Here is a 9,406-nt window from a genome sequence, read left to right as displayed (position 1 = left end):
GCTCTGAGTGTTTGGTGCCCATCTTTTTTTTTTTTTTTTTTTTTTTTTTTTTTGAGACAGAGTCTTGCTCTGTCACCAGGCTGGAGTGCAGTGGCGCAATCTCGGCTCACTGCAACCTCCGCCTCCTGGGTTCAAGGATTCTTCTGCCTCAGCCTCCCAAGTAGCTGAGACTATAGCCACGTGCCACCATGCCAGGCTATTTTTTTGTATTTTTAGTACAGACGGGGTTTCACCATGTTGGCCAGGATGGTCTCGATCTCTTGACCTCATGATCCGCCTGCTTTAGCCTCCCAAAGTTCTGGGATTATAGGCGTGAGCCACCGTGCCCGGCCTAGTGCCCATCTTGAATTTGACTCTCAGTACATGCAGGTTGAATAAATGAAGAAACATGCTATATTTATATGGGGCTACACAGTCTGAAGTTCTTGACATTATTGTGGTTGGGAGAGGCAAAAAATTCATTGTGTGCTACCATAGCCACTAACATCTAAACAATTTCATATTAATAGACATAAACCCAGAGGATCTTGCAAAGCCCCTTTCTTCCTGTATGTGAGTACTTGACTGAGTGGCGCTGATCCTCAAATTGCTGATTTTTTAAAAAGTACAGAATGCATCATGAATTTGCATGCTTATCCTTGTGCAAGAGTCATGCAAATCTTTTCTGTATTGTTACTATTTTATTTCATTGTTATTATTTTTTGAGATGGAATCTTGCTCTGTTGCCCAGGCTGGAGTGCAGTAGTGCGATCTCAGCTCACTGCAAGCTCTGCCTCCTGGGTTCAAGTCATTCTCCTGCCTCAGCCTCTCAAGTAGCTGGGACTATAGGCATGCGCTACCATGACTGACTAGTTTTTGTATTTTCATTAGAGATGGGGTTTCACCATGTTGGCCAGGCTGGTCTTGAACTCCTGACATCAGGTAATCTGCTTGTTTTGGCCTCCCAAAGTGCTGGGATTACAGGTGTCAGCCACCATCCTAGTCTTGTTACAATTTTAATGCAATACATGTACTGCTGAAGCAAGTGCAGCTGAAGCTTTTGTCCCTGGTTCCACAGTACTTCTACCTAAGGGCTGCTCTTTGCCCTGACTACCTCAACTGAGGCAATATCCTCCTTAGTCTCCAGCCCTTGTTTAAAAAGCGCCCTTCAGGCTGGATTCGCTGGCTCAGGCCTGTAATTTTAGCATTTCTGGAGGCTCAGGCGGGAGGATCACTTGAGCCAAGGAGTTTGAGACCAGCCTGAACAACAAAGTAAAACTGTGTCTCTACAAAAAAATGCAAAAATTAGACAGACTTAGTGGTGCATTGGTCCCAGCTACCTGGGAGACCGAGGTGGGAGAATTGCTTGGGTCTAGGAGGTGGAAGTTATGATGAAGCTGAGACTGCACCACTGCACTCCAGCCTCAGTGACACAGTGAGTGAGACCCGGTCTCAAAAAAAAAAAAAAAAAAATTAGCCAGGCATGGTGGCGTGGGCCTCCAGTCCCAGCTACTCAGAAGGTTGACCTGGGACTACAGGTGTGCACGTTCATGCCTGGCTAATTTTTGTATTTCTTGTAGAGATGGCAGTCTAGCTATGTTGCCCAGACTGGTCTGGAACTCCTGATCTCAAGTGATCCTACCTGTCTCAGCCTCCCAAAGCGTTGGGATTACAGGCTTGAGCTATTGCTCCTGGCTTCATATTCTTTTTTTTTTTTTTTTTTTTTTTTAATTTCTATTATGACATTTCTAGTTGTAGAGAAAACTGGCTTCATATTCTTTAGGGGTGGCTTCAACTCCGACCTTCGTTCCCTGACAAAATATAGCTTCTTATCCTTAGCAGCAATTGGAAACCTTTCTAGGAGTTAATGACAAAGTGGAGGAGAAAAGAGTGTAAAGGCTCTTAGGTGGGAAGAAACTGGATTGGTTGCAGAGTTGAAGGACGCTAAGTTGCAGAGTTGAAGGACGCTGAGAATGTGAGGGAGCTGGCGTGTGAGGATAAGAAAGCGGCAGGCCAGGTCCAGATTTTGAAGAGCCTGGTAGATAATCTAGGTGAAGATTTAGATCTTAATCCGGAATAGGGAGGGAAACAGGCTTTGAGCAGGGGATGGTTTTTTGAAAAGATCGCACTGCCGGTGTGAGAAGAATGGATTACGACGGCGAAGAGTAATAGGGTAGAGACCACCACCGTCATGGAGTGAGATGGTGGTCACTTCGATGGAGGTGGTCACAGTGGGATGGAGAAAAGTGGGAAGCTTTGAGACGCATTTAGGTGGCAAAATTAACAGGTGATGGATAGCGTCCAGACCCCGGCTTCCGTGATCTCAGTGGTTATGAGTGAGTGGGGACTTCGTGTTCCTGATGGGGCGCGGGCCTGTTTCCCGCGCGTCAGGGCAGTGGGCGTGGCCTGAGCAGGCAGTTGCCACGGCGATCGGGCGGGCGGGGCCGGGGGCGGGGCAGCTGGGACGTTACGTCACTCGGTGGTGGCGGTGGTGCGTGTGTGTGGAGGGCGGGGGATACGCTGGGCGCGTCCCGGGTGTCACGTGGTGCGCAGCACGCAGAGTCCTTCTGTCGGTTGGTCCTGGAGCGGCGCAGCCGGAGTGGGGCCGTGAGGTGAGCTCGCGGCGAGGCTCGGCGAGGCGAAGCCGGCCGGCTAGGGCCGGGTTGGGCCGGGCCCGCGCCGCGCGCGCGCCGTGCGGGCGGGGACGGTGACGGACGCCACCGCTGCTCCGGTCCCTTGCCCGGCCCCGCTCCCCGCCTGGCCCCGCTCGCCCAGCCTGGAGGGAGGCCCTGGGACTGCTGCTGAGAGCGTGGCGGGCGTGCGAGCGGTGCCCAATCCCCGGGGCTACGCGCAGGAGTGACGGCGGCTGCGGCCAATCAACGCCGCCTGAGGGGGCTGGGCCGTGGGGTGCGGGCCCGGGGCGCGGAGCGGGCCGTGTTGGGGGTGCTGGTAAGCGCCAGGGCCCAAGCCTGAGCTGTGTGGGCCCCTAGAGCCTCATCAGCAACCTCTGCTGTTGCCTTGTGCTTTGGGAATACGTTTTTTAAAATTGGCTTTTTAATTCTATTCTGGGGATCACATTCCTTTCTCAAGACCCCAAATATGGGAGTGTCCCTTTTCTCTATAGTTCTTAAAACTGGGCGGCACACCCCCTTTCTGAAGTGGTAGCCCTGGTATTTTTATCTCAATTTCTATGCAGCCTCTTCAGCCCCCAAACTGGGAGCACACTCGTTTTTTTCGGGCCTCCAATTTAATTCTGCATTTCCGTTCCAATTTAGAGATTCGCCCTGTTATCAGGTCCTCAGATTTGGGGTCCATTAGCCAAAGTTTTGGGATACTTTCTTTTATCCCCACTACTCCAAGGAAGAATCCCTCTTTTCCAGGTCCCAAATCTGAGAGCATGCCTTCTGGAATTTCTAAAATTTGGGGGCCGCTTCCTTTCCTCAGCCCTTCAAATCTGAGGTTGCGCCGAAAAGGATGTCCAAATTCTGAAGTTTGTGGGTACTTATTTACAGTTTCACAAATAAGGTAATTCACTGCCTTTTCCCGAGACAATATTCTTGGGGTTACACCCTTTTCATGTGTTCTTCAAATCAAACTACCTTGTTTGCTGAGGGAGACTCATTTTCATATCTTGGAGTATATTTGTTTCTTGTGCTCCCCAAATGTACGAGATGAACCCCTTTTAGTTATACAACTCTCAGGGTGCAGCCACTTTCCAAACGGTTCTTAAATTTGGAGGGGGGGACACCTTTTTCCTGAGTCCTCATTTCTAGGTGGTGGATGATCCGTGGTTTTGAGCATGCCTTCCTGCCCGTTTTAGCTTTTCTGTCATCCAAGACATTTTCATTCCTGTTTCCTTCCCTTTTTGGAGCCACATTCCTCTTGAGGTGCTCTCCCAGTCTGGTCAGTGCACCCATTTCCTCTTCCTTCCTCTGGCGAGTGCCGACTACATATCTTTGCTCAGCATGGTACTTTTTCTCTGCTTCTGCGGCCTTCCCCTTTCCCCGCCCCAGCACACTTCCTAGAGTCACACCTCCTGAATTCTCCTCCCCCTCCAGGGAAGAATTCCTCTCCTAAAGGGCTACCTGCACATATTTTTTCATAGGTCTATCTTATCTTTCTGCAAGCAGGATCTCTTCTTGGCTTGTCCAATCCCCAAACATTTTTCTGGTTTCTGTCTTTGGAACTGTTCTGCGTATGTAGTGGCTGTAAAGATTTCCCTTGTGCTGGAGGTGGGCTGAAGTCTAGAACTGCCTGGGACCTCAGCGCTGGATTCAAAGGGGAAACCATTTCTTTGGTTAATCACAGGACTCTGAATTCTTCTGGTGGCTTACTTTATATAAGATCTAAGATTCGCCGGGCGCGGTGGCCCACGCCTGTAATCCCAGCACTTTGGGAGGCCGAGGTGGGCGGAACACGAGGTCAAGAGATCGAGACCATCCTGGCCAACATGGTGAAACCCTGTCTCTATTAAAAAAAAAAAAAAAAGAAAGAAAAGAAAAGAAAAAAAAGATCTAAGATTCTGTTGAGGTACATACTGTTTTCTCCTTTGCTTTATCTCCTTGTGCTGGGGAGGAAACAAACAAAAACAAAACTCTTAGATTTTTCCAGCACTACTTCTAGCCCATAAGCTTCTTCCCTACATTGGCTTTCTTACTATCTTTTATGAAGAAAAGATGCCATTTGGAGGAATCCCTTGGACACTCTTTGTTCTTGTCCCTGGGGTGTCGGTGGGGAAATGGATATTTTTCTCTCCCAATCATCCTCTGACATACTTGTCAGTCTTTAAAATCTGCACCCAATCCTCACTTTAAAATCTGCAAATATCTGGGACCTCTTGTCTCTTAAGAGCCTCAATAGTTCTTTCTTTTGTGTTTCCCTCTGCCTTTACAGATCTTATTCAGGGCTTCTCAGCCTGAACCCCCAGCCAGATTAATTTCTCCACAGCTGGAATTCCAAGTGCTTGGGGATAATGATACCTCTGACCTTTCTTCCTTTTGGGAAGTACTTGAGTGTGCAGCTGCATGAGGCCTCAGCAGGAGAGAGATTTTAGGTCCAAGAAGCTATGCCAGTAGGACAAGGCAGGAAAATACTACATTTTCAGGATCAAGCCCCTCTGACTCTCATTTGGAAACTGGATGTTTGCTAAGCACCTGCTTCTTAAGGATGCTGAGGGATTTAATGATGTTCCCAGAAACCTGGAGAGATTAATGGGGCTTATGGAGAAGTGCTCTGAACTCAGTGTTGGGACTTGAAGAATAAAATTGACCATTATTATGTTTTCAGAACAACTAAGCTGTTTTATATTTCATGTGCATGAAAGCCCTAGAACTAAGTTGTGTTGTTTCCGGAAGTGAAGTAGATCCCACAGTTAGATCATGTGGTCATTAGTAAATGCCAGATTTATGAAAAACACTGGAGGTCTGTCTGAGCAGTACCTAATAAAATATAGTATACTGAAAGTGAACAGGTACTTTGTCTCTTTCTTTGGCTGTTTGATACTTTATCTGTGTACTGCTGTACAGTGCACCCTTAAAGTATTCTACACCAGTGCTTCTCAAATTTAATTGTGGATATAAGTCACCCAGGGGTCTTGTTGAAATGCTGATTCTGATTTGGTAGATCTAGGATGGGACCTGAATGTATTTCTAATTTGCAAGTGATGCTGTATTGCTGAACTACACTTTGAGTAGTGAGGTTTTATACACAAAGACAAAGATTTCTCTGTGAAAATAGGAAGGTGATAGTTAGTCTTATGCTGGGGTTTTGTTTTTTATTTTATCTTTATCCAGACACACATCCCTTAAAAGTTTGTACAAGGCTGTGGTCCTTTATTAGTTATATTCAATTAGTTATTCTAGCACATAGCTTTGTTTTTCTTGAAACGGAGTCTTGCTCTGTCACCAGGCTGGAGTGCAGTGGCGCCATCTTGGCTCACTGCAACTTCTGCCTCCCAGGTTCAAGCAATTCCTGTGCTTCAGCCCCGCAGGTAGCTGGAACTACAGGGGCATGCTACCATGCCTGGCTAATTTTTGTATTTTTAGTAGAGATGGGCTTTCTCCATGCTGGCCAGGATGGTTTCAATCTCTTGATCTTTTGATCTACCCACCTCAGCTTCCCAAAGTGCTGAGATTACAGGTGTGAGCCACCTTGCCCGGCCTTTTTTTGGGGGGGAGGGGGCGGAGTTTCACTCTTGGTGCCTGGGCTGGAGTGCAGTGGCACCATCTTGGCTCACTGCAGCCTCTGCCTCCTGGGTTCAAGTGGTTCTACTGCCGCAGCCTCCCGAGCAGCTGGGATTACAGGCATGTGCCACTATGCCTGGCTAATTTTGTATTTTTAGTAGAGATGGGGTTTCCTGATGTTGATCAGGCTGGTTTTAAACTCCTGACCTCAGGTGATTTGCCCACCTCAGCCTCCCAAAGTGCTGGGATTACAGGCATGAGCCACCGCACCTGGCCTCTAGCACATAGCTTTTTAAATCATGGCCAAACTTTTCCAGAAGTTTGGTTTCTATATATATTGTCTTTTTTTTTGGGGGGGGGGGGAAGGGGGCGGGGCCAGGGTCTCACTCTGTCACCCAGGCTGGAGTACAGTGGTGTGATCATGGCTCACTGCAGCCTCAACCTTCTGGGCTCTAGCTATCCTCCCCTCAGCCTCTTGAGTTTCAGGGACCACAGGCACATGCCACCCTACCTGGCTAGTTTTAAATTTATTTTAGAGATGAGCTCTTACCATTTTACCCAGGTTGGTCTTGAACTTCCGGGCTTGAGCAGTCCTCCGCCTTAGTCCCCCAAAGTGTCGGGATTATAGGTGTGAGCTGCCATGCCTGGCTGTTGCCAAATTTAAATGGTTACGTATTTCTTACTTGAATGTGAACATAATTATTGATAAAGAATCATTCTAATAAATACTACATAGCCAGCTTGTATCTGGTTCTTCGCTTTTGGAGTCTGGGATACCCCACATCAGCAGGTTCACAGGTGTTGGAATTTCCAAGGAGTCCTTCCTGGTTTTCTGGGTTCTGGAAATGGGCCGGGAAAAGCCAGGATAAAGGTAGGTGCCCCGATCTTGAATGGAAGCTGCTGGCTTTCTCTAAATGGGTGCTCCAGAAAGGTAAATGCTGGGGAGAAGATGATATTCTCTGATGGTGATGGTGCCTTATGATGATCTTTCTCCTTTTGTACCCACATGTCTAATGTATTCTAAGTCTCAAGTGGGTTTTTCCTTTTAAAAAAAAAATTTTTTTTTTTAGAGACAAAGACTACCTCTGAAAGTGTTTTTCCTTTCTAAGTGTGTTGGATCATCTGTACCTATTTCCCTGGCTGTCACCTGTCATGGCCCTCTTCCAGCATGATCCTGTTGCCAGCCCTAATCAGGACAAACCTGAATGACTAGACTATTTTGTGTCCCTGTCCTCCCCCAACCCCATATTCCTCACATGAATGTCAGATCCTATTCAGGAATGGATCTGATCTGGATTTGACTTAGTCCCAGCTCTTCCACTCACTGTGAGACCTCAGGCAAGTGATTTAATGTTACAGGCCTGCTTCTCCCCATTTGTAAAATGAGGGGCTGATTATCTGCAAAGTTGACACTTGCTGAATCTTGGTCGCTGCCTTGCTTAGAAACCCAGTTGCCTGTGGAAGCTTGTTGCAGCAGATCTGATTTCTTTCATGTGCTCCCTTGGGCAGCCTGCCAGTTATTCCGTTGTCCGAGTCACTTCTGCCACTGTCTTTTTTCTAGCTGAGGCAGCCAGCTTGTTCTCATACCCAACTTTAGCATTCTTCTGCCTCCATGTCTTCTTCCAGTTCCATGCTATTTTTCATTCAGAACTACCTGAAATCCTCAAAGAAGTCTTCCTACGTTCCCCATTCAATGTTAGGTACTTCCCTGCCTTACCAAGAAGGAGTCCATACTTTATATACCCCGTATTTACTTGTCAGTTCTCTTATCTAATGTGTACTTAAAAAGAGCCTCCATTTCCTCCTTTCCACAGCTTTGTTTTTTGGTTTGAATTAGCAGCGCAGGGGGCATGAAATTTAAAGATGAAGCAAGCAGGTTGTTTACCTTTGGCTGGGATTTGGGGAAAGTGAGATGTAATGCTCTTAGTCCCCTTCCCCAGGATCTCCTGTATCTGTGGGAGTTAATTGCCTGGTACTTCTTCCTGGATTGTAAAGGTGTTTAAACTCCCTTTCTGAAGTTTGAAAGTGTATCCTAAGTACAAATACCATTTAACAATTACTTGTGGTTATGTGGGTGTAGTGGCTTATGCCTGTAATCCCACCACTTTGGGAGGCCAAAGTGGGAGGATTGCTTGAAACCAGGAGTTCAAGACCAGCCTGGGCAAAAAAGTGAGACTCCTGTCTTTACCAAAAACAACAACAACAAAAAAAAGTAGGCATGGTGGTGCCTGCTTGTAGTCCCAGCTCCTTGGGAGGCTGACGTGGGAGTTGAGAGGCTGCAGTGAGCTAGGATTGTACCACCGCACTCCAACCTGGGTGACAGAGTGAGACCCCATTACTTCGAAGTGCTCTTGTAGGAACACACAGCCACAAAACCCACACAAGGAGTTGTTAAGGATAGTAAGAACTCTGTATTTCAAATAACTTAACAAATGAATAAAACTAACAGTTCTTTGAAAATGCATGATTATTCTCAAAGACAGTTGCTGATGGGGCTTGGATATCAGGACTTAAAGGTATATTTAGGCCGGGCATGGTGATTTATGCCTGTAATCCCAGCACTTTGGGAGACTGAGGTGAGTGGATTATGAGGTCAGGAGTTTGAGACCAGTCTGGCCAATATGGTGAAAGCCCTGTCTACTAGAAATACAAAAAAATCAGCCGGGTATGGTGGCTTGTGCCTGTAGTCCCAGTTACTTGGGAGGCTGAGGCAGGAGAATCACTTGAACCCAGGAGGCAGAGGTTGCAGTAAGCTGAGATTGCACCACTGCACTCCAGCCTGGGTGACAGAGCAAGACTTTGTGTCAAAAAAAAAGAGATATATTTAACTTCTGGAGTTTTTTTTCCTTCTTCAGCTTCCTCAGATGTAATAGGGAGGATGTTTACATTTTTTTCTTTTCTTTTTTTTTGAGACGGATCTCTCTTGTTGCCCAGGCTGGAGTGCAAGTGGCACAATCTCAGCTCACCACAACCTCTGCCTCCTGGGTTCAAGCAATTCTCCTGCCTCAGCCTCCCAAGTAGCTGGGATTACAGGCATGTGCCATCATGCTCGGCTAATTTGGTATTTTTGGTAGAGATGGGTTTTCTCCATGTTAGTCAGGCCGATCTCAAACTCCTGACCTCAGGTGATCTGCCTGCTTCGGCCTCCCAAAGTGCTGGGATTACAGGTGTGAGTCACCGTGCCCCGCTACATTTTTCTTGATAGACATTCTTTTTTTTTTTTTTTTTTTTTTTGAGAAGGGGTT

The 9,406-nt window shown here is 47.1% G+C and overlaps 1 protein-coding gene and 1 pseudogene across 3 annotated transcripts in view; one reads left to right on the top strand and one right to left on the bottom strand.

Moving 5' to 3' along the window:
- Nucleotides 1-600: 600 nt before the first annotated feature.
- Nucleotides 601-694, bottom strand: LOC116563090 (annotated as a pseudogene).
- A 1,768-nt stretch (nt 695-2,462) lies between these two features.
- PHF20 (PHD finger protein 20) overlaps nt 2,463-9,406 on the top strand; it is a 167,523-nt gene continuing 160,579 nt past the window's right edge. For 2 of the 3 annotated variants that reach the window (XM_032295092.1, XM_032295087.1), the window contains exon 1: nt 2,463-2,591. The gene's annotated coding sequence lies outside the window, so the exon portion shown is untranslated. The remainder of the gene's footprint in view (nt 2,592-9,406) is intronic. The other variant, XM_032295091.1, reaches the window with a different exon arrangement.

The sequence above is a fragment of the Sapajus apella genome, unplaced genomic scaffold, assembly GCF_009761245.1.
Source record: "Sapajus apella isolate SASKATOON/1434 unplaced genomic scaffold, GSC_monkey_1.0 scaffold33, whole genome shotgun sequence".
Lineage (NCBI taxonomy): Eukaryota > Metazoa > Chordata > Mammalia > Primates > Cebidae > Sapajus > Sapajus apella.
This window is presented reverse-complemented; position numbering and strand designations above follow the sequence as displayed.